Genomic DNA, 25,936 nt, shown 5'->3' with positions numbered 1-25,936 from the left:
CGCCCTCCAATGGAACGGAATTGGATCCCAGAGATTCCAGAGAAGAGGAAACGTAGTTTAGGTGTGGGCCTTCATGGTGGCAGGGGTCTAGAAGTCCCACTCGCTGTTCTCTTGGGCTGGGCTCTCTGGGAAAGGGGGCCGCTCAGAGGATAACCTGAGAAGATCAAAGGTTGGGTGGGGGCAATGAGGAGCTGCCTGCATTAGACCCAGATTCTGCAGGCACTTTTTATGGGTGGGGTTGAGCCACACCTGATTATGCTCAGGGATTACTCCTGACTTTACACTTAGGCGTCATGGAGCCAGAGTAAGCGGGTAAGACGTTTGCCTTGCACTCAGCCAACCCAGATGTGATCCCAGGCATCCCATATGGTCCCCCAGCACCATCAGGAGAAATACCTGAGTATCACTGGGTGTGACCCCCCCCCAAAAGTAAAAAAACAAATAAAAAAAACAACCACTTCAGAGTCACTCCCGGTAGTGCTCAGGGGACCATATGGGGTGCTGAGGATCAAACCCAGGTTGGTTGCATGCAAGGAAGTGCCTTAAGTGCTGGATTATCACTGCAAACTTTTCTGAACCAGAAGCACCAACAACCCAGGGTAGGAGCAGAATGACGTATGAGCAGCAGGGAGCAAGCCTTCAGATTTCTGTTTATCTGAGGCCAGACTGGTGGGTGTCTCCACCCACGAGGGTAAGGGCAGGTCTTTACTCAGTTCCTGAACCAGGTACTCATTTCTTCCAGAAGCTCTTTCACAGACACACCTGAGAAAAGATGTTTTCTGTTTGTTTTAACCGTTGGGTTAAAGCACATCCAGCTCTATGCTCAGGGGGAGTCTCTCCTGGGAATCCTCTGGGGTCCCATACAGTGCCCAAGTCAAACCTGGGGCGCTTCATGCAACGCCTGTGCTCAGCCCTTTGAGCCATCTTCCTGGTGTCTCTAGAATTAATGTTTTGTGTTGTTTGGGGACCACACCCGGTGGTGCTCAGGATTGACTCCCAGTTTGGTGCTCAGGGTCACTCCCAGCAGTGCTCTTGGGACTATGTGGTGTTAGGGAATCAAACCTGGGATCCTTGAATGCAAAGTATGTGCTGTAGCCCTTTTAGCCCTTTGAGTCAGCTCCCCCACTCCCACCCCCAGTCGATGTCTGACAAGTTATCTGGACATTCCTTTAGATGCAGTGAACAGAGTAAGACATGATGCAGGGGAGGTGTGGGATCTGAATAGACATTGGATTTTGTTCCTAGGATTGTGACATGAATCATCCAGTTTGCTCAGGGCGCTGTGATTATGTCAGGGAGCATTAGGGGAAACTGAATAAGAGATTTAGATGAGCTCCTTATTTGTTGGGTAATGTTTTTTGTAACCCACAAGTTATTTTAGAATAAAAAATTGGAGAGAATACTCCAGCGAGGGGGCCTGAGTGACAGTATCAGGTAAAGCACTTACCCTGCATACTGCTGATCCCATTTGATCCCCAGCACCACCTGGGTCCCCAACTGTCGAGCACACAGCCAGGAACAGCCTCTAGCACTTCCCCGTGTGGCCCAACCCTTCCGCCAAAGAAGAACATTCAATCTAAAAGAAGGTAGAAAAAGAAAACCTAAAGACTTAGAAGGGGACAAATAAAATACAGCAAGGTGGAGTACTGAAAAAAAAAAACAGGTCCGGGGCTGGAGCCAGAGTACAGCAGGTAGGGTGTTTGCCTTGCATGCGACTGACCAGGGTTCAATCCCCGGCATCCCGTATGGTCTCCCTAGCACTGCCAGGAGTAATTCCTGAGTGCAGAACCAGAAGTAACCCCTGAGCATTGCCAGGTGTGACCCCCCCTCACCCCGCAACAAATCAATAAATAAAAAGTTTTAAAAACCCAACTCAATGATTTAATACTTTTTAGTAAATATATGAAGTTGTGAATTTAAACTAAGATGGTGGATTTAAACTCAATGGCACCAATGGTCATAGTCCGTATACCTGCTCTCTGGATGACCTTGGGAAGGACAGCCGAGAGGCAGACCCCAATACCTTCTGTCTACCTTCCCTCCACAAACCCACTTTGAAAACACACCGGCCCAGGGGCTGGAGTGATAGTACAGCAGGTAGAGCATTTGTCTTGCATGCGGCCGAGCTGGGTTCGATTCCCAGCATTCCATATAGTCCCCCAAGCACCACCAGGAGTAATTCCTGAGTGCAAAGCCAGCAGGAGTAACCCCTGAGCATTGCCAGGTATGACCCAAAAAGCCAAAAACAAAAAAAAAGAAAAAAAGAAAACACACCGGCCTAGATGTGCTCAGAGACAGAAGGCAAGCCTCACTGGATTGAGGCCTTAATCTCCAATGCACTCCCCCACCCCCCAAGTAATAAATAAATATAAAGACACAGAAGGTCAAAAATGAAAAGATATGCAAATGCTAATCAAAGACTACTGGAGGCCTGTTTTACTACTGAGGATATGTCATATGAACACTAATCAGAAGACTATTATTAATATCAGGCAAAATAGATTCCAGAGCAAACATTATGACAAAGGCTCAAGAGAGCTGTTCTTAACAGTAAAAAGGGCAGGATTTGTCATCCCCCCCTAACAACAACTCTTAAAAATCCATAAGACAGGTCCAGATAGGGCATTCGCCTTGCATGCACCTGAGTTGGATTCGATCCCCATCACTGCATATGGTCCCCATCAACTGCCAGGAATGACTCCCAAGTTCAGAGCCAGGAGGAAGCTCTGAGCATTGTGGATATGGCCCAAAACCCAAACCAAACTGAACACAAAACAAAAATTCATAAAACAAAAATTGATAGAACAGCAAGGAGAAAAGGACACGTTTGCAAGTATAGGCAGAAATATTTTGGGATGCTTAGGAATCACCAAGGTAAGGTACTGGGTAAGCAGAATGTGGTGCTGGGAATCAAACTCCAATCTCATTGGAGATTAAGCCAGGGCCTCGCAGAAGTAAGGCATGTGCTACTCTGCCACTTGAGCCATATTCCCAGCCTATATTGTCAACACACACACACACACACACACACACACACACACACACACACATGCGCGCGCGCGCGCATACATCTGTGTATGTATACATTTTTTTCAAAACAGGAACTAAGAGGAGGGAAAAAGAGAGATACATGTTTACATGTTCAATATGGGCTTTTACAGAGTGAAAAAAGATTTAGAGTTTTTAAAATTTTTTAAATTTTATAAAGTAGTTCACAATATTTCATTACATTTAATATTCAAACACCAGTCCCACCAGCATTACACCTTTCCACCATCATATTTTGGGTGTTCCCATCCCGAACCCCAATTCCTGCCCCAAAGCATACCAAAATAATAATTTTGTATTGTTTGTTATGAAAAACCACTGAAAATACTACAAAAATGTATCCTTAGAGAAAAGAGGGTGAGGATTGTTGTATTTCACCCAGGGGCCATTAAGCCCTCCTATAAGCAATCACTAACATGTTGTTAGAAGTTGAGCTTTGTGTGCTTTTATATATATATATATATATATATATACACATATATTTGTAAAAAAATATTTCTCTTTAAGATTGGTTGCCTCCTATTTTGGTTACCGCATCAAATGTGGTGCGGTACTCTTGGAGTATGGGTAGGGTATGTGGTGTGAAGTGTCACGCAGCCACAAATGCAGCTGCGTGGTTTAGTAATAGGTTCTTCACTCCTGGGTGAAGCTTGGCCTGATTATTGTGTGGAGAGCGGCTGTAAGCATGGCAGCAGTTGAGTTTTAGAGGTTTTTGGCTGCCGGGCGTTGGGGACTGGCCTTGGTAGCCCCTGCTTGCTTTCCCTGTGATGGGAGTAAGCAGGGGAAAAACTTGGAGTGTGGGAGCACCATGCCCTGGCTGTTGACCATGTTAAGGGGGGCTGAAGGGAAGGCTGCACTGGATCTGTCTTGGTTGGGCCAGAAGCCACATTCTCATTCCTGTCCTGTTTTGCTGAGAAAGTTCAAGGGACTGCCTGCATACGCAGCTGCAAAACAGAATAACAGATAGCATAGCTCACTCAACTTGTAACCCTTGGCTTTCCCACGAATTGTCTACTGCATACGATAAAAGTCAATGAGCTTTGCAATAAAGTCGCTGTATGTATAAACCACCGGCATGGTTATAGCAAGTGTAGTGTTATGCTCCCTTTCCGGAGAGAAGGACATGAGGTCTGGATGGTGGCTGATGACGAGATTATCTGGTGCAAACCAGAGGTGGCTTATGGGTATGACTGCTGAGTTTCGGGAGACAAAAATTTTAGTTTTAATCAGCAGTGTGTGGGGGATAATGTGGTGCAAGAGATTGAACCTGAGCATCCTACATGCAGAGCAAGCACACCAGCCCTTTGAGCTATCTCCCTCTTCTTTCTTTCTTTCAATCCTGCACCCATTATATAATTTTCTTTCTTTATTGCATTGTCTGGGACTTTTAGTACAATTCACATAGTGGTGATAGAAACATCTTGTCTTGTTTTTTAAGGGAAAAAAAGGAGGAAGGCTTCTGATATTTTGGCTTTTATTGGATTAAGGGAATGTTCTTATTCTCCTTTGCTAAGAGTTTCTCCCTTATAATATCCATGGTGTTTAATTTTATCAAATTATTCTAAGTATGTGTGATAATCACAGGGATTTTGTACTTTATTCTAGTAAAGAGATTAACAATATTGTTTGATGTTTTTTTTTTGATTTCATAATGTTAAATCAATCTTCTAGTTTTGGGATAAATCAAATCTGGAAGCTAAGTATTAACTTTTTATACATTGCATTATACCTGCTAAACAGCATGTTGTTTAGATTTGCTTCCATTTCTGTTCAACAGTAGAGATTGGCTTATAATTTTATTTTCCTTCTAACACCATTATCATGGTTCAATATTGAGATTAAAATGATTTCTGCAATGCAATGTAAAGTGTTTTTTTTCTTTTTAAGGTGTGTATGTGTGTGTATTTTCCTTTTGTGGTACAAGAGATTAAACCAAGAGATTTTTGCACATGTAAGGCATGAGACTTACCACCCCGATATGGTAAGTTGTACTTTTAAAATAAAATAATTTTTTCTACTTTTAAGCTTAAATTTAAGTTAAAAATTAGCATACCATAATTAACAACATCTTTTTATTAAAAACTTTTCTAATGGGGTGGAATATTATTAATAAGTGTACAAACCTGGGGCTGGAGCAATAGTGCAGTGTGTAGAGTGTTTGCCTTGCATGCAGCCAAGCCAGGTTCTATCCCCGACATTCCATTTGGTCTCTCAAAACTGCCAGGAGTGATTCCTTGAGCACAGAGCCAGGGGTAAGCCCTGAGCACTCCCAGACGTGGCTCTCCACCAAAAGTGTACTTTTTTTTTTTCTTTTTGGGTCACACCCAGCGATGCACAGGGGTTACTCCTGGCTCTGCACTCAGGAATTACTTCTGGCAGTGTTTGAGGGCCATATGGGATACTGGGAATTGAACCTGGGTCAGCCGTGTGCAAGGCAAAAGCCCTACCTACGGTGCTGTCACTCCAGCCCCTAGAAGTTTTATAGCATAGTAAAATTGTCCGTAAGCTTATAGTACAAGCACTCAGAAATCAAGATACAGTGGCTGGAGTGATAGCACCGTGGGTAGGGCTTTTGTCTTGCACGAGGTTGACCCTGACATCCATATCATCCCCGGAACAGCACCAGGAATAATTCCCAAATGCAGAACCAGGAATAAGCCCTGAGCACTGCTGTGTGTGGCCCAAAAACAAAATCAAAAAACCAAAACCAGACATTTCCAATTGCTGGAAGCCCTGTCCCCTCCCACTAATAATCTTTTTTGGAGAGCGCTAGCTCAGGGGACTAGAGCATGTCTGACGTTTGGAGGCTCTGGGTTGAATTCCTGACTGAATATGAGACTCCCCCAAGCCCCAAATCAAAAGACTGGTTCAGGGTAATCATGTTCTGGATTTTTATCATATTCTTCTTTTCTTCCTTCATCTTTCTCTTACTGAACTTAATATTAATGGAATTATATGGTCCATATGCTTTACAATTGGGAGTGGTGTTCAGTCACACCCAGCGATGCTCAGGGGTTACTCCTGGTTCTGTACTCAGAAATTACTTCTGGCAGTGCTTGGGGGACCATGTGGAACCCCAGGGATTGAATATGGTTTAGCCGTATGCAAAGCAAATGCCCTCCCCACTGTACTGTCACTCCACCCTCCATGGTTCATATTCTTTTGTATCTGATTTCTTGCAGTCAACATTGTTGTCTTTAAAATTCATCCATATTGTTTAGCTTGTTTTGTTTTGGGTCTGTGCCCTGCACCCTTTACTATCTCCCAGGCTCAATACTTTCAGATTTCTTTTTTTTTTTTTTAATTTTTCTTTTTGGGTCACACTCAGTGATGCTCAGGGGTTACTCCTGGCTCTGCACTCAGGAATTACTCCTGGCAGTGCTTGGGGGACCATATGGGATGCTGGGAATCGAACCTCGGTTAGCCGCGTGTAAGGCAAACGCCCTACCCACTGTACCATTGCTCCACCCCTCAGATTTCTTGTGTATTTACCTAGTAGCAAAGTTGCTAGACCACAGGGCAGCCTATATTTATTTTTCACAGAAGTTGTCAAACAGTTTTTCAGAATGATGGTACCAAAAGAAAATTTCAGTCTCTAAAATGTGCACTGAGGGGCTGGGGCCATAGTTCAGCAGGCAGGGCCCCTGACTTGCACGTGGACGACTGGGTTTAATTTGCAGCATTTCACATGGTCCTCCAATCCCTGCCAGGAGGGATCCCTGAGTGCAGGGCCAGGAGTAAGACCTGAGCACTGCTGGGTTGGCCCAAAAAACAAAACAAACACACAAAATATGCATTGGTCACTCCCTGTGGTTATAGTTTGCATTTTCTTGTTGCCTACTGATTTTAGCACTTTTTCTTTTTGGTTTTGGCTTCTTTGGGGTGGGGGGTGCTGCTCAGGGATTACTCCTGGCACTGTACTCAGGAATTACTCCTTTCAGTGCTCAGGGGATCCTATGGGATGCTGGGGATCGAGCCTGGGTTGACCACGTGCAAGGAAAATGCCCTCCCCCGGGGACCTCATGGGAAGGGGGGCTTTGTGGGCTGTCCCCCACGCCCCAGCGAGGTCGCCAGCTGCCCCCCACGAGCGGCTCTCCAGAACGGCCACGACTCCAGGGCACAGAAACCAATCTCTTAACTAGCTAACTTTTAATAGAAATTCTTCCAGGGTCAATAAGTAAAATAGCAGAAATTCAAAACCGCGTGGCCGCTATTGCGGCCGCGCGACATCATTTTATTCTTAAACCAAGTTGTAGAAAGCAAATCATTTCACAACGCTGTTTCAGCATGTCTGATTGTGGGGGGTGGGTCGTAAACTCTAAACAATAATTGTGCATCTTCTATCGAAATAATCTATCTAGTCAAAGTAGATAGAGTATTAACTAGAACTCATCTGCCTCACAAGAATTGGGAGGGGTGGGAGGTGGGGGTCTATTGGGGTTCGGGGTTAAAAATGAGTATTGGTAAAGGGAAATGTGTTCGGTATCTACATGACTGAGACCTAAACCCGAAAGCTCTGTAACTTTTCCCACAGTGATTCAATAAATAAATAAATTAAAAAAAAAAAAAAAAGAAAAGAAAATGCCCTCCCCATTGTACTATCGCTCTAATCCAGCACTTTTCCTTTTTTGTTTGGGAAGCTCTTCGGGGACACACCCAGCAATGCTCAGAGCTGAGTCCTTGCTCTGTGCTCAGGGAACCATATATGGTAAAGGTAAAGGTAAAGGCCCTCCCGTTGATCGTCGATTTGCTCGAGCGGGTCCAGTAACATCTCCATTGGAGACTTTGTTGTTACTGTGTCTGGCATATCGAATACTCTCGGTAGCTTGCCGGGCTCTCCGAGAGGGGCGGAGGAATCGAACTCGGGTCCGCCATGTTGGCCGCTTGTAAGGTGAACGCCCTACCCGCTGTGCTATCGCTCCAGCCTGCTGGGGATAAAACTAGAGCCAGCTGTGTGGCAGTCAAGGGCCTAAATCCATGTATGATCTTTCTAACTTGAGGATTTTTTTTCTTTTTGGGTCACACCCGGCGATGCATAGGGGTTACTCCTGGCTCTGCACTCAGGAATTACTTCTGGCGGTGCTCGGGGGACCACATGGGATGCTGGGAATCGAACCCGGGTCGGCCATGTGCAAGGCAAAAGCCCTACCCGCTGTGCTATTGCTCCAGCCCATGACTTCATCTTTTCTAACAGATACATAGTACTCCATTGTGTAGATGTACCAAAGTTTCTTGAACCAGTCATCTGTTCGTAGGCACTTGGGTTTTTTCCAGATTTTGGCTATTGTAAACAGTGCAGCAATGAAAATAAAAGTGCAGATGTCATTTAGACGGTACTTTTTTTTGTCTCTCTGGGATATATTCCCCGGAGTGGTATTGCTGCATCAAATGGGAGCTCAATTTCTAATTTTCTTTTGCTTTTTTTGCTTTTTGGGTCACACCCAGCAATGCACAGGGGTTACTCCTGGCTCTGCACTCAGGAATCACCCCTGGCGGTGCTCAGGGGACTATATGGGATGCTGGAAATTGAACCCGGGTCGGCCATGTGCAAGGCAAATACCCTACTGGCTGTGCTATTGCTCCAGCCCCTAACTTGAGATTTTTAAAAACAAAACAAAACAAAACAAAACTTTTTTCATCATTTAGGCCACATGGTTGCAATAGTTTCAATGACTGTGCAAGGTTTCTGCACTTTCACCACCAAAGTGCCCAAGAGCGTCCTCTGCTGTCCTCAAGTCACTCTGACCCCTCTCACTGCCCCCCCACCCACACACACTTGGTGACCTCAGTTTGTAATACAAGGATACAAGGTCAGGGCGTGTCGTGGTTCCAGGCTGTTCATCCTCTTGTCCCTCTCCACACCGCACAGGAGCGAGGCCATCCAGGATGTGTCCAGTCTCCGCTCATGGCGCTTAGCACGAAGCCCCCCGCATTTAGAATTTAATTGCACTCATGCTTGTGGTCGTGTTAGAATTTCCCCGGTGGCTGGTGATGCATGGCTGCTGCTTCCTTCTTTTTTTAGCCTTTCCATTACCTCCTGTGCTGTGTCTCTCGAAGCATTTTTTTTTTATCTATTTAAAAACTTGCATCGTTGACTTTCTCTTATTCACTTCTGGAAGTTATTGATTTATTTTGTATGTGAATTCTAGGTCAGATAGAGGGAGTATGATTATTTTCATACTATGTTTTTACTCACTTTTTCATTGTATAAGGATTTAATTTCAAGAGCAGAAAATTTAATCCCAGTGATGCCCACTCTCCTCCTTCCTTCCTTCCTTCCTTCCTTCCTTCCTTCCTTCCTTCCTTCCTTCCTTCCATTTTGTACCACAGTTGGTAGTGCTTGGACCTTATGTGGTGTTCAGGTGTCCAGAGTTGCCTATATGCAAGGCAGACCTAGAGCCCCTATTTCTTATGAAAATATTGTTTCCTAGATGCCTATTCTCATTTTTTTGTTTTGTTTTGTTTTTGAGCAGCACGATCGTACAGTGGTGTTCAGGGCTTTCTCCTGGATTTGTGCTCAGGGATCTCTCCTGATGGGCTCCAGTGACTAAATGGAGTGCCAGGGATCAAACCCAAGTCAGCCATGTGCAAAGCACGTGCGCTCCACTGTACTCTCGCTCTGGCCTCTCCTTTTTTTTTCTTTTTTTTTTTTTTTGCTTTTTGGGTCATACCCGGTGATGCACAGGGGTTACTCCTGGCACACACACATTCAGGAATTACTCCTGGCAGTCTCGGGGGACCATATGGGATGCTGGGAATTGAACCCGGGTTGGCCGCATTCAAGGCAAACGCCTTACCCGCTGTGCTATCTCTCCAGTCCCTTATTTTCTTTTAAAGACTTTTTTTTTTCTCTTGGTACACGTTTATTATTCCAGTTGATTTTTGGGGCCACACTCAGTGGTGCTTAGGGGCTAGTCTTGGCCTGTGCTCAGGAGTGACACTTGGTGGTGCTGGGGATTGAACCAGAGCTTTGGCTAAGGAACTGCATACAATGCAAATGCACTAACTCCTGTATTTTCAGGCCTCCCACTAGAATTTTAAACTGGTGTTGCTTTGGATTTGGAATCTGTTGGAGAGAATCAGCTACTTTACCAGAGTATTATCCTAGTGTGAGAAATGTCACATCTCTTTCCATTTCTTCAAGCCTTCTTATCTGTCTTTGGATAAAGTTATGACTGGAGTTCAAAACTTTTAATTGCTGTTATGAGTTATGTCATTTTTTAAATAGCCTTAAGGTTCAGAACTTAAGGAAAGTTATTGATTTTTATTTTTTTTCTTTTTCTTCTTCTGGTTTTTGGGTCACATATGGCAACGCTCAGGAGTTGCTCCTGGCTCTGTACTCAGTAATCACTACTAGCAGTGCTCAGGGGACCTTATGGGATGGGATACCAGGGATTGAACCTGGGTTAATCATAAGTAAGGCAAGTGCCCTACTCCCTGCATTGTCACTCTGACCCCAGTTATTTATTTTTCTTTTTTCTAGCCCTTTTGTTGAACTTGCTGATAAAATCTACAAGACTATATAAACCGAATTTCTGTAGCACTGTAGCACTGTCCTCCCATTGTTCATCGATTTCCTTGAGCGGGCCCAGTAACATTGGGAGACTTGTTACTGTGTTTGGCATATCGAATACGTCACGGGCCACTTGCCAGGCTTTGCCATGGGGGTGAGATACTCTCAGTAGCTTGCCAGACTCTCTGAGAGGGGCGGAGGAATCGAACCTGGGCCGACCAGGTCGGCCACGTGCAAGGCAAACACTTTACTCGCTGTGCTATCGCTCCAGCCCAGCCGGATCTCTAACTTTTCTAAATACAACCTGTAATAATATAACCTGCATGTTATGTGATAATTTTGCTGTTTTATCTAATATCTAGATCTTATTTTTTCCAGATTAACTGTTTTATGTTATTATTGCTTCTTTTTATTTACCTTTTCATAGCTTCATGAAATTAATAGTTGAATGGACATTCAGTAAACGATACATGTCTAAACACAAACTCTCTGGGGCTAGAGTTATAGTACAGTGGGTAGGGCATTTGTCTTGCACATGGCCGACCCGGGTTTGATCCCCAGCATCTCATACAGTCCCTCCATGCAAAGCCAGGAATAATTCCTGAGTGCAGAGCCAGGAGTAACCCCTGAGCATCACTGGGTGTGGTCCAAAAAGCCAAAATAAATAAATAAAACAATAAATAAAACACAAATTCTGGGGCTGAGACACAACTCATACAGTAAAGCACATACCGATCGGCAACAGGCTCTAAGAATAACACCCCAGTACTGTGTTCCCCCCCCCCACAGAAGACTCCTATCATGCCTGGTATGGCCCCCACAATAACAATAATAACAATGGCAAAACATCAGGGCTGTAGAGATAGTACATCAGGTAGGACACTTGCCTTGCACTTGACTGACCCATGTTCAGTCCCTAGAACCCCATATAGTCCCCTGAGTCCACCAAGAATAATCCATCCCTGAGTGCAGAGCCAGAATTAAGCCATGAGCATTACTGGATGTGGCCCTCAAACCAAATAAAATAAAAGAAATAAGAGCACTGGGGATATGACTGGGAGAGTCTCCTGCTCCCGTGCCTGACTGGGGGGTGGGTCGAGTTTCCCTTCCCCCCCCCCCAGTAGAGCTCCAGCAGCTGAGGACCTCCGGAGCCAGCCACGGCCATGCTGGGACCACTCTCCACACGTCTGGACAAGCCTCATGCATGAAAGAACTGGCAGGCATGCAGGTCCCAGGGCTGAGATCTCGAAGCCTGCTTGGATTGGGACTGGACCTTCTCCACCCAGATCCACAATCTTCCAGTAGGTAGGCATCACACCCACCAGCTGCCGCCAGTGCCAGGTTGGTCCCATCAATGGCCAAGACCCAGAGACTATAAAACCCAGCTCCCGGCATTTGCAGCCACGTGACATCTTATTATCTTTTTTTTTTCCCTTTGCAGAACCTGGCAAGCTACCAAAAGTATCCTGCCCGCATGGCAGGATCTGGCAAACTTCCCATGTCGTACTCAATATGCCAAATACCAGTAACAATGATGGGTCCCATTCTCCTAACCCTGAAAGAGCATTGAAATGGCTCTTCTAAAATCTCAGGGTTAGGAAGAAGGAGACGTTACTGGTGCCTGCTCGAGGCAATCGATGAACAACAGGATGATCGTGATCATGATCGGGGAGACAACTTTAAAGACTAGAGCAACATGTTTGGCATGTGGTAGCCTGGGGCTTGATACCCGGCACTGCCCTGTCTCCCAAGGACCCCTGGCTTCCCCAAAGTGGAATAAAATAAATTAAGGACTGGAGAGATAGTGGGTAAGGGGAACCCAGGTTTGATCCCCTACACCGCTAGGAATAGCCCCTGAGCACAGAGCCAAGAATAAGACTAAAGAACAGTTGCGTGTGGCCCTAAACCAAACAACAGCAAACTAAAATAAATAAAATGTACAACCTGATACATTTTCACCTGAGCACATGAATGAACCCATCACCAACTCAAGATACTAAACATAACCGCCATACCTCCATATCTGTCACCCTCCCCCAAATTCTTTGACTCCCTTTTTCATCTTTTAATCTCTTGTTCCCGCCCCCTCCCTTTGTCTGTAAGCAACACTGACATTTTATCATTGTAGATTACTTTACGTTGTGTGAATTTCATACATCTTTGAAATCATAGAGCATATACTTTTGTTTGTTTGATTTGGGGGGCCACAATTGGCGATGGTCAGGGCTTTTTCCAGGCTCTGCATTCAAAAACTACTCCTGTGCTTAGTACTCAGAGGATCATATAGGATGCCGGGGATTGAGCCCGGGTCAGCTGTGTGCAAGGCAAACTCTCTACCTGCTGTATCTCTCCAGCCTCACAGTATACACTCTTTCTGTCTGCCTTCTTTAGTGTAGCATAATCATTTTTAGATTTATGTGTGTTCTTGTGTGTATCAATGGCTGATTGCTTTTTATTGCTGATAATATTCTGTTCTATGGCTGTCTTATAATTTGTTTATTCATTTACTATTGATGAACATTTGGGTTTCAAGTTCTTGGCCATTCCAAATAAAGTGGCTTTGGATATTCATATACAGGTAATTTGTATGATGCTATGTTTTCATTACTCTTGCATAAATTCTACTCTACTTATGGGTAGAATTATTGATCAGGGACTGGTGAGATAGGACAGTGGGTAGGGCACTTGCTTTGCACATGCAACCAACCTGGGTTCGATCCCCAGCATCCTATATGGTGCCCTGAGCATACTAGGAGTAATTCCTGAGCGCAGAACCAGGAGTAACCCCTGAGCATTGCTCAGATGTGACCCTAAATCCAATAAATAAATAAATAAATAATAATTGCTGAAGCAGGTGTCAGTTTAACATTTGAAGTCACTGGTAAGTTGATTTCCAAAATGATTACACCATTTTATGTCTCTATCAGCAGTGCATAAGAGTATGCAAGTTCTGTTTGATGGCTGGAGAAATTGTATAACAAATGAGAAATTTACCTTGCATGAAGCTCACCGTGTTTTGATCCTTGTCACTGCTTATGGTCCCCTGAGTACTGCCTGGAGTAATCCCTAAGAACTGCCTGATGTGACCCCAAAACTAAAGTACCAACAACAGAAAAAATCCATTTTTTTTTCTTTTTTTTTGAGTCACACCTGGCAATACACAGGGGTTATTCCTGGCTTTGCACTCAGAAATTATTCCTGGCAGTGCTCAGGGGACCATATGGGATGCTGGGAATCGAACCTGGGTCGGCCGCGTGCAAGGCAAATGCCCTATCTGCTGTGCTATTGCTCCAGCCCCCCAACATCCAATATTTTTGAGTATTGTTTTATTTATCCTTATTCTTTCTCTCTCTCTTGTTCTCTCTCTCTCACTCCCTCTCTCTGTTTTTTTGTGTCATAGCTGTCTATGCTCAGGGCTTATTTCTGGCTCTGTGCTCAGGGATGACTCCTGGCAGGCTCAGGGGACCATATGGTGTTCCAGGGATCGAACTCAGGTCAGCCGCTGGCAAGGCAAATGCCCTACCCACTGTACTATCACTCTGGTCCCAGTCTTCTTATTTTCATTTTTTTATTTGGGACCACACCTGGCATTTTTGTATTACCTACGTGTCTACGTGTTGGCAAAATTGAACTGGGGTCAGCTGCATTGCATGAGCTTTAACCCTGGCACTATCTCTCTGGCCCGTCAGATTTTAATTTCTCTTCTCCCTTTCTCTTCATTGCTGTTGTTGCAATGCCTGGGGCTTGCAGGCTGGGCCATGGTACTCCTCAGGGTCACGATAGTGCTCACATAGGCACTCAGCATGCCCTGTGGTTTTTGCACATCTGGGCTGCGGTGCTCGCTGGAGTCCCACCCTTTGGGTTCTGTGCTTGCACACCCTGGGGGGTGCGGCTAAATACCACCTGCAGCTCAGGGCATCACAGCCACAGACCTATCGGTCACAATCCAGGCGACACTGGGGACAACTCAGCCTCGTGCCCCTGAGGCAGGTGCTCTGGGTCACTGAGCCCGCCTTTGGCCCTCTCCTGTGTCATTTGGTTTTTGTTTTGGGGGCCACACCCAGAGGAGCTCAGGGCTTACTCCTGGCTCTGCACTAGGGATCTCTCAGGGGAACTACATGGGGTGCTGATGATAGAATTCGGATGGATTGGCTGTGTGGAAGGCAAACAACCTCCCCGCCCTACTATCTCTCCAGTTCTCCTTCGTGTCATTTCAAGAATTGAAAAAGTAACTTTTAACTTCTGTTTTGGGGACAAACCCAGCAATACTCAGGGGTTATTTTTGGCTCGTACTCAGGGGTCACCTCTGGCAGTGTTCAGGGGAGCTGGGGATCTAACCCAGGCTTGCGTCATTAAGTATGCCATGGTGAGCACCGGCATCAGGAGTCAGGAGGCCGGCATCAGGGTTTTCCAAGCAAGTGAAGCATAGAAGCCAGAGGGCTGGAGTTGAGGGGGTCTGATGGGTGGAGTCGGCTGAAAGGGACGGAGGATGTCGAAGGGGGCACCTCAAGGACAGCTGCTGCTCTCAGCCACAGAGCCGGACAGTCTCAGGTGCACCCCACCCTTACTTAGACCCCCATAAGCTCTAAGTACCTGAAAATTGGAGTGTCCTGTGAGGAGAGGACAAGGCGAGGTGGCTGGTGGCCTTGAGGTAATTTTACTCGCCCCCCCCCGGCCCCGGCTGCACCCCGTCCACACACCGGGGAGGCTCCTCCCTGCCCCCAGCCCCACCTTCCTCCTGAATCACATCCCCCAGAAGCAAGCATGGGGGGGCGCTGCTGGATGTACCCCACCTGCTTCTTAGCTGACAGTCACCGTGAGCAGCTCCTTCTCCAGCTCTGCCCCCAATTTCTCCTGCTATCCCCTCCTCAACCCTCTACCCCACCCCAAGGTGCAAGCACACCCTGTGGCTGGAGCACCCTCTTTATCTTCTCCTCCCAGAAAATCCTACTTGCTTTTAAGGGGGAGGCCTTCAGGTCTGACAGTTCAACCCACCTTGACCCTGCGGTACTGGATGCGGGGGTCCCAGGGATTGAAAGTTGGCGTTGTGCATGCTCCTCAAATACCTGTTGCCTCTCCTAGAAGCTTTCCCAAATTGCCTCTGCCATCAGGACCAACTGCTCCTTCCTCAGTGCTCATATACCCCCTGCAGTGAGCAGGCTGCAGGGAGGCAGGAGATGACACCCACAGTCCCAGCTTGGCAGCTTCCACTCCCTGGGGGAGACTTCAGGCCGCGCTGGCCTCCAGGCATGCCCATTCCAGCTGCTGAACCCTCGGCTATACCCACCAGCCCCCCCCCCCCCGGGTGTATGCTCAGCCCCTGTGTGGGCTCTGAGTCCCGGAGGTGGTGGCAGGTGTCCCCTCCTCCGGCAGGGACGGCCCTGGCTCCGCCCCACTTGGCCGTCACCAAGCTCAAGTACAGATGGGGATGTCGAAAATATCCGTGACATATTCCCAACTGGCCTACTTTGCTCGCGCAGAGCCGAAGCCTGTGCTGGAGTCTGGGGCCTCTTCCCACCTCCCTCCCTCTCCCTCCCTGCAGGCTCTCCCAGCCGTTCTGGTGCTGCTGAGGGGAGGGCAGCATGGAGGAAAAGGGGGCGAAGACACGTGGGTGGAGAGCCCAGGTGGGAGACCTGGGATCCCTTGGAGGCATCCCACCAGACCCTGGGGCTGCAGGATGGGGTCAGGTTCAGACTTACCTGAAACCATCTTTCTCCCCCCCCCACCCCCCACCCCCATCGTGACTTTCAAATCCTCACTAGAAGCCACTCCTCTTTCTGGCTTTTCTGCTTGAAAGATCTGGGGAGGGGGTCACCTTGAAGCTGACAGCTCCCAACTGGGCATTGGGGATCCAGTGCCACCTTCCCCATCTTATGGTGGCTTTGTGGGTGCCTGCTCCAGTCCCTGCTGCCCTGTGGGCTGACCTGGGCCTCCACCCTTAATCCTGGTTTAACAGTGCTGCTCTGGGAGATGCCCACAGGCCTCCTGGGTGCCAGACCACTTCAGCCCTCTGACTCTCACGGGGAGGACCATCCCGTATCCAAAGGCCATGGAGCCACGGCACCTCCCTTCCTACACCAGGCAGTCACGGCTTTCCTGTCTCCCTCTCCAGGCAGAACGTCCCCGCCTCCCTGTTCAAGACACAGACCCAGGTTCTGTAGCGGGAAGGAGCTGGGAGCTCAGAAGGGCCAGCATGCAGAAAGATGGTCCAGCACGCAGACATAGTCCAGCATGCAGAGGTGGTCCAGCACGCAGAGATGGTACAGTGGACAGAGATGGTACAGCAGACAAGGGGCTTGCCTTGCAGGCAGTCAACCCAGGTTTGATCCCCAGCACTGTATGTGGTCCTCTAAACCCTTCCAGGAGTGATCCCTGAGCACAGAGCCAGGAATAAGCCCTGAGCTTTGCCAGGTGTGGCCCAAAGGCAGGAAGACAGAGGAGGAGAAGTAGAAGGAGGAGAAAGAAGGAGAAGGAGGAAGAGGAAGAGGAGGAGGAGGAGGAAGAGAAGGAGAAGGAGACCCAGCAAAGAAGAGGTGGACATGCAGGTAAAGATCAGCCCCGGGCACCATGGATCCTGTGGACAGGTGAGGAACAGCTCCAGGACCAAAGCTGTGTCCCTTGAGTTAAGTTGGTGTCATGAAGGCCTAAAGGGAGAGGGCGTCTCTCCTAGAAGGTGTGCAGGAGAACAGGAGAGGCCTGGGAGGGTTTCCAGAAGGAAATGGAATCAAACAGAGCCTGGAAGAGGGGTCAGCGTCCACAGGAGCAGAGAAATGAAAGGCCATCCCCTTAGTGGAGAGAAAGGCAGGAAGTGGGGAGGGAAGGCAAGACGGGGTTACGTTAGTATGCATATGCACACCTCACATCTGCTCTAAGAACAGCACCTGGAGGGCCTCCGCTGCCCCACGAAGATATTTACTGAACAGCTGAGGACTTCTCCCCTGAGGGATAGGGATCCTTAGGGTAGTGCTTCTCAAACTTTCTGGTGTTATTATTTTATTTATTTATTTATTTTTGGGTTTTGGCCACATCCAGTAATGCTCAGGGGTTTCTCCTGGCTCTGCACTCAGGGATGCTCTTGGCAGTGCTCAGGGGATCATATGTGATGCCAGGGATTGAACCTGGGTCAGCCATATGCAAGGCAAGCACCCTCCTCGCTATACGATCACATTGGCCCCAGCTATTATTTATATATTTATTTTGCAGTATCAGAGTTTCAATCTAGGTCTCCTATGTGCAAGAAAGGTGCTTTACTGTTCTGCCATATCCCTAGCCCCACTAAATTTTAGTTTTATTTATTTTTATTTTTGATTTTGTTTTCTACTATACCCCAGAAAGTACTTAGTGCTTACTCTTGACTCTGTGCTTAGGGAATCACTCCTAGCAGTACTCAAGGAGCCAAATGGGCTGCCAGGAATTGAACACAGGTTGGCGGGATACAAGGAAGTACCCTGCCCACTGTACTATATTTCTGCCCCCGAAACGTTTTAATTATTTTTGTTTTTTTTGTTTTTGGGCTACACCCAGTGGTGCTCAGGGTTACTCTTGGCTCTGAACTCAGGAATCATCCCTAGAGGGCTCGAGGGACCATATGAGATGCCGGGGATCTAACCTGGGCCTGACACATGCAAGGCAAGCACCCTTCCTGCTATACTATTGCTCTGGTCCTAAAGGCATTTTATTGTGTTTTTATTTATTTTCATCCATTTGCTCGAGCAGGCACCAGTAACATCTCACAACAAATTGTGAGACTTGTTGTTACTGTTTATTTATTTATTTATTTTAATTGGACCACAGTGAGATACATAGTTACACTGTTGAGATACACAGTTACAAAGTTGTTTATGATTGGGTTTCAGTCATATAATGTTCTTTTTCTCTTTTTTCCTTTTTGGGTCACACCTGGCATGCCCAGGAGTTACTCCTGGCTCTGCACTCAGGAATTACTCATGGCGATGCTCAGGATACCATATGGAGTACTGGGGATTGAACCCAGGTTAGTCACGTGCAAGGCAAACACCCTACCTGCTGTACTATCACTCCAGCCTCTCAGTCATATAATGTTCTAATACCCATCCCCCTTTCACCAGTGTACACTTTCTCTCTCTCTTTGCCTAGAAAAGTTTTAGAACTGGGGCAGTGGGATAGTAAATATGCCTGATTCCAGGGCAGGAGAACTAGTACAGCAGCTAAGATGCTTGCCTACCCAGATTTAATCCCTGGTACCCCATGCGGTCCCCCGACTCCATTAGGAGTGATTCCTGAGTGCAGAGCCAGGAATAAGCCTTGAGCATTGCCAGGTGTGGTGGCCCAAAAACAGAAACAAAAAAAAAATATGTCTGATTCATTTGGGATCCCGGTCCCCTTGCCTCTGGAGCCCCAAGCTCAGGCAGAGAGAGAAGACTGGAAGGCGGGGAGTGTGAGATTGTAGAGAGCAGGGGCCCAAAAGGGGGCGTTGAAAATCATCTGTGGGAAAGAGAACTGGAAGACTTTTGCAAGCTATATTTGGAACAAGAGGAGCAGGAGGGGTGGGTCTACCATTGGGGCAGATGGCAGGAGGGGAACTGAGGATGGGAAGTTAGAACCCAAATAGGGGACTCCTGGGGGGTGGGAGTCAAGCAGAGAAGGCTGTGGGGGTGCAGCCCAGGCTCAGAAAACAGCCTCCTGGGTCTGAGAGCACACAAGAGGGGCCCTGGCACATGGGGAAAGACTGGGGTCCCTGTGGGCATGAGCATCCATTTGCAAAGAAGGTAAAGGTCATTCAGATCTGAAGCCGGGCCTGCAGCTGACACAGTTCCCTTTGTTTCATTGGGGTGAAGTCATATAACATGAAACTGACAGTTATAAAGTGAACAATTGGGACCGGAGCAATAGTACAAGCAGCTAAGGTGCTTGACTTGCACAGCAGCCAACATCGGTTCGATCCCCAGCATCCCATATGGTCCCCTGAGCACTGCCAGGAGTGATTACTGAGTACAGAGCCAAAAATAAGTCCTGAGCATTGCCGGGTGTGACCTCAAGCAAAACAATAGCAAACCCAAATAAAGTGAAAACCTTAGGGACCCATGCCCCATGTTGTATAACAACCTAGTCCAGAAACATTTTCATTACCTCGAAAGGAAACTTGTACCCCACAAACATGGACCCTTTTGCACCTCCTGCAAATCTCTTTGTATTTACCTACTTCAATGGAATCACACGCAATGGTACCCTTTGACACCACCAGCATCACGTCTTCAGGATTTACCCACATTGGAGCATGTGTGAGCCTCGGCCCCTTTTAATAAACAAGGCGCATCTCATTGTCTGGGTATAAACTTGCTACTTCTGACACTTGGTCATTTACCTGGATTCCGGGCCAAGGAGGAATTCCATGTTTAACTTTTTGGGGGGAACTATCAAACTGTTTCTCATGGCTGTGGAGCCACTTTTCATTCCCACCAGTACTGTATAAGGAAACTGGAGCGATAGCACAGCTGGTAAGGCATTTGCCTTGCACGCGGCTGACATGGTCAACCCGGGTTCGATTCCTCTCCCCCTCTCAGAGAGTCCGGCAAGTTACCGAGATTATCTCGCCCGCAAGGCAAAGCCTGGCAAGCTCCCCTGACATATTCAAAATGACAAAGACAGTAACAACATGTCTCAGGATTTGTTGTGAGATGTTACTGGTGCCTGGAGCAAATTGATGAACAATGGGAGGAGAATGCTACAATGCAGTGCTACTGTATAAGGATCCTCCCTGATTTCCTAGTCCTCAGCTGATCACTTACCCCTTGGGTGGCAGGGAGATGGCGGTTAGGTGCTGGAGAGGGTCCGACAGATCAGGTGATGATCCTGGCCCCATTCACCAGTTTCCCAAGAAACCACAATGGCTTGAACCAAGAAGGCTGCTGCCCAGGGAAGTATCTTTCCTGTTCTTCAAAATATGAATGAGATGATGGAGCCAGAGGCCCAACCCCATCTGGGTGTGGTTCTGATGGGGTTCGGCTGTGGTCCACCTGGGCCCTCGAGGCTGGCAATATGTACTCCCAAAGGGGCCAGAGCGATAGCACAGTGGGTAGGGCATTTGCCTTGCACGCGGCCAAACCGGGTTCAATCCCTGGCATCCCTTATGGTCCCCTGAGCACCGCCAGGAGTAATTCCTGAGTGCATGAGCCAGGAGTGACCTCTGTGTATTGCCCAGTGTGACCCAAAAAGAAAAAAAAAGTCCTCCCAAAGATAGAGCCAGATGAATTTCCTTCTCCTTATTGATCAGGGCCCCTCTCATCATCTTTCTCTCTCCATTTCTCTTTTATAAATATTTTTTGGTTTTGGGATCACACCCAGTGATGCTCAGGGGTTATTCCTGGCTCTGCACTCAGGAATTACTCATAGCAGTGCTCAGGGAATAATATGGGATGCTGGGGATCAAACCTGAGTCACTGGGGTCAGCTGCATACAAGGAAGCACCCTACCCACCCTATCTCTCTATCCCCCAGTTCTCTTAGTTTCACCTCCCGCACCCTGCCCCTCCTTCAGCATCCCCTCTTTTCTCCTCTCCTGCTTTCCTCACCTGCCACCTTTGCTCTCCTCTATTTTTTTATTCACCCATCAATGGACATTTATTTTATTTTTGTTGTTGCTTGAATTTTACTTGAAACAAGATTTTTAAAAATTGAATCACAGTGAGATGACAGTTACAAGGTTGTTCATGATTGGGTTTCAGTTGTACAATGTTCCAACACCCCTCCCTTTACTTTTCCCAGCACCAATGTCCCCAGTTTCCCTCCATCCCCCACCCCCCCACCCCCACCCCCACCACCTGCCTCCGTGGCAGTTCTTCTTCTTCTTCTTCTTCTTCTTCTTCTTCTTCTTCTTCTTCTTCTTCTTCTTCTTCTTCTTCTTCTTCTTCTTCTTCTTCCTCCTCTTCCTCCTCTTCCTCCTCTTCCTCCTCTTCTTCTTCTTCTTCTTCTTCTTCTTCTTCTTCTTCTTCTTCTTCTTCTTCTCCTCCTCCTCCCCCCCCTCCTCCTCCTCCTCTTCCCCCCTTCTCCTCCTCCTCCTCCTTCTCCTTCTTCTTTCTTCTTCTCTCTTATTCTCTCTCTCCTTCTCTCTATCTCTCTCCCCTCCTCCATTTCTATTTGTCCTCCACTCCCCCTCCCTTCCATCTCTTCATTCCTGGTCCATTCACCACTTCCACCTCAGAAAGAACGGTCCCAGCTGTAAAGAAGGAAGATGGAGGGGCTGGAGAGGTAACAGAGATAAGGTGCTGACCTTGTGCTTCTGTGACCCCTGAGTGCAGAGCCAGGAATAAGCCCTGGCACCCCTGGGCGTGGCCCCCCAAATAAAACAAATAAGAAGGAAGACTGGAGCCCCTCCTCCCTCCCCCAGGCCCACGCTGCTGTTCTCTGCTTTGCTTCTTTTTTCTTCCCCTTGCTGCTCTTGGGATGACCTGGGGTCCCCACACTCAAGGTTGGGGTGTTCTCACAGAGCCTGCTGAGGTGGCAGGGGCCAGTTCAGTTAAGGCACTCGCATACACTTGTCTGGGCAGCAGAGATCACACACCCCTTTGCAGCAGGATGTCAGGGACCCAGCTGTGCTCACATGGGCAGAAGCAGGGATTGAACTCAGAGTCTCTGTGAATGGACGCTGTTAGTCACGGTGCAACCCCTGGGCCCAGCCAGGCCAATTCTTATGCCCGTGGGATTGAGGGGAAAGGCAGTGGGTGGGAGTGGCATGGCCACCTCTGGGCTGTACCCACCAGTCTTCTCCCAACTCAGACACCAGGAGGCCAGCTCATAGGGAGGGAGCTGTTGGGAAGTTCCCTCACCTCTTTTTTTTTTTTTTTTTTTTTTTTTGCTTTTTGGGTCACACTCAGCAATGCTCAGGGGTTACTCCTGGTTCTGCACTCAGGAATTACTCCTGGCAGTGCTCAGGGGACCACATGGGATGCCGGGGATTGAACCCAGGTTGGCCATGTGCAAGGCAAACGCCCTCCCTGCTGTGCTATCGCTCCTGTCCTTCCTCACCTCCCTCTTTGCTCCTCCTCCCTGGGCATCGGGGATTCAGCTCAGGGGACGTGACTGTGGTCTTTCTCAGGTCCTCTCTGGGAAGGGGCACTGGGGTGGCAGAGGCACATGGGGGTTTGAGAGGCTCAGAGCATCTGTGCACGCTCCAGGGTGTGGCTAGGCCCACAGGAACTTGCCAGGGAAGCTGCCTTAGCAGGAGGCCAAGCTGTAAGCTAGGGGTGAGGGGGGGTATGAGGGGTGCAGTGGAGACGGGGCCTCCTGGCTGGTTCTCAGTGTGGCCGCAAAGAACAGCACCTGGGCCTTCAGAACGCTTCAGAAGGGAAGCTTTGGAAAGCACCAGGGCATTCTGAACCTTTAGTCAAGAACCCTGACCCCAGGGCCTGGCTCTACCTCTGGGACCAGTGCCCAGATCCTGGCACCTGGCACTGCTAGATCCCCTGAGCACAGCCAGGAGACACCCCACCCCACCCCCAAGCCCCCAGCCCTGTAGCACAGAGCCAGGAACAGCCCCTCAGCACCCATAGATGTGGCCCCAAACCAACACTCCAATAAACAGAAAGACTTTGCAGGTCTGGAGGTCATTCAGGAGCCCGGGTGAGGTGCCCCACCCATCTGTCCCCTCACCCCAGCCCTGCTGGAACTGACATCCTGGAACTGGGGGGAGACAGCTCCCAGCACAACTGGGTGTGCCCCCAAAGCTCCAGCCCTCAAAGAACCCTGGCCCTACCCTAAGGGGAAGCCCTCATAAATGAGGGGCACCTAGTCTGATGGAAGAGGTAGGAGCCTGCTGTCTGCATTGGAGGGGGTTGTGGGGGTAGGGGGGTCCCTCTAGCAGGCTCCTTCTCTGCTGGAGGTACCTAGATGAGTTTCCTGGGAGGGAAAGAGGGACCCCAGAGAACCCCCTTCACATTCCCTCCTCTTTCTTGGGAAAGTGGGTTTGATGTGCTAATGAGGCATCAATAATTGAGTCTCCTCAGCCTCATTACAATAACATGGAGGGAGGGGCCTCCGCCCAAGAGTGGGGGGATGTGGGAGAGGAAGAAGCCAATGACACCTTTAGCATCCCTTGGAGGATGGTCAGAGGGTGCTGGCCGGGAGGGCAGCACAGGACGATCTCCCCAACTCTCTTTCTCACACACACACCCCAGCTTTGACCCCAGAGCCAGGTCACTGTCCTGGTCCCGCTCCCCAGAATAGGGCCCCACACTGCCTGCCCACCATCCGGAGTAGTTGGGGTGATCCCAGGGAGACCCCAGCTTGAGGTGCTCTGGGGTCTTCCCCCTACCCACCACGGGGATCTGGGGTGTGGGGCTCCAAGGTGTCATAGTGAGCACTTCAGGGTGCCCCCACACAATTTCTCCTAGGTGACCCTCTCTACCATCCCGCCCCAGGGGCCCTATTCCTGCTCCTCTAAGAGGGGGACTCATATCTGCCCCCACCTCCCTATGCAGGCTCCCAAGAGAGAGGGGTGGGGTGTGTGTGTCAGGCTCTGCAGTCCCTACAACATGCCTGGGAGCAAAGGGGGGGCCGGAAGTCACCTGTGGAGGCATGAGAGTGGGGGCTGGGTGGCACCTGAGGCATCTCAGGTGGAGGCAGCTGGCATGATGGTTGTGTTGGGCACCATGCCAGCTTACAGGAGTTACAGGAGCCTCACGCAGGGAAGGACCTGGGTTCGTTTTGCCCGATGGGGGGTGGGGGCAGGTCAGTTTCCCCAGCCTCTGCTTTTGCCATCCAGTGGGGTCAGTGCCAGGGCTCTCTCCTGGGGTCTCCTGGGAGGCCAGCCGGGAATCACCCAACCAGGAAGGTGATTTGACATTTGGAATATCCTGGCATCTGGGAGATCTCAGAGAGCTGGGGAGCCTGTTCTATGTGCACCACCACGGGGTCACCCTACAAGCCTACAGGAGCACGGGAGCCATTGACCCCCAAAGAACAGAGAGGCAGAGACCCTGCCAGATATGGTGCCACTGTATCACTGTATCACTGTTCTCCCATTGTTCGTCGATTTGCTCGAGCGGGCCCAGTAACGTCTCAATTTTGAGACTTGTCGTTACTGTGTTTGGCATATTGAATACATCACTGGTAGCCTGCCAGCCAGGCTTTGCTGTGCAGACGAGATACTCTTGGTAGCTTGCTGGGCTTTCTGAGAGGGGCGGAGGAATCCAACCCGGTTCGGCCAGGCTGGCTGCGCGAACCCCCTAAAAATGACCCACATCTGATTCCTCATGGGGGCGAGGCTCTCCCTGAGGTGGTCATCACAGGGTGGGGAAGGGAGGCTGCTGACCCCCTGGGGACTATCCCACATTCTGAGGCTGGTTCATCCCCTCCCTCCCCCACCCATCCCTGAGCCTCTTGGCATCAGCACTAGAGTGGGAAGCTCTCCCTGCGATGGCATGAGCCTCCTTCCAATCACCTCCAGGGCTCCATGCCCAGTTTCTTGAAGTTCATGGCAACGGTGTGAAGCAGCCTCGGTGCACAGGGCTGCAGCCGCCCCTGGGTTGGGACGCACTTGGTGGCGAGCCCTAGGGCAGGCTGGGAGCCCTAGGGCAGGCCTGGGTCTGATTTCAGCTGGACGGGTAGCTAAATCCTCTGGACCTTGCGTCATTCTCTCAACCGGGGTGGACAGAAGCTGCTTTCCTGGGGATGTGGAGAGGTCTGTGTTGGCAAGTGTGTGTGTGTGTGTGTGTGTGTGTGAGAGAGAGAGAGAGAGAGAGAGAGGAAACACAGCACCCCGGATACCTTTCTCCTTAGGTGGCCCAGTGAGGGCAGAGACAAGGCCTTGTCTCATGCGGAGGTGAAGGGTGCAGTCCTGGGGACTGATTGGGGGGCTGGCAAGGAGGAGCAGCAGCAGGACTGCCCAGCGTGGGGGGGGCCCTGAGAGCGCTAGGGGGGCAGTGTCCATGAAGCAAAGGAAAGTCAACCCAATACTGGCGAACCCCTCCCCTACACTGGGCCTGCTGCTTCCCAGGCCCATCCCGGGCAGGCAGCCAGCAAGGAGCTGGCCCTGTGCCCACTGCTTGCTCTGAGGCCGAAAGATGGGCACCGTCCAGTTGGCAGAGGGAGAGGCAGCTGGCCCTGGAGGGTAGAAGTCAGGGTGCCGACCGCTGGGCGCGTGTGCCTGGCCCTTGGCTGCAGCTGGGAAGGGTCCCTTCCTTCTCTTGCCCTGGCTCTGCCGCCCAAGTTTCTGCAACTGGAGATTAATCTCCGAAGGGCATCTGAGCCCTTGTCCCCAGCCCTGCAAGCGGCTGGCTCAGGCCGAGGGGCGGGCAGGAAACCAGGAACACCCCAGATTAAGGCTGCCACTAGGTAGACCAGGAAGCGGGGAAACCGGTTTGACATTTGGGCCACTTGGGGTGGGGTCTGCCCGCCTGCT

The sequence above is a fragment of the Sorex fumeus genome, unplaced genomic scaffold, assembly GCF_029834395.1.
Source record: "Sorex fumeus unplaced genomic scaffold, SorFum_2.1 ptg000063l, whole genome shotgun sequence".
In the NCBI taxonomy this organism is placed as follows: Eukaryota; Metazoa; Chordata; class Mammalia; order Eulipotyphla; family Soricidae; genus Sorex; species Sorex fumeus.
The sequence above is the reverse complement of the archived record's forward strand: the minus strand, read 5'-3'. Positions refer to the sequence as shown.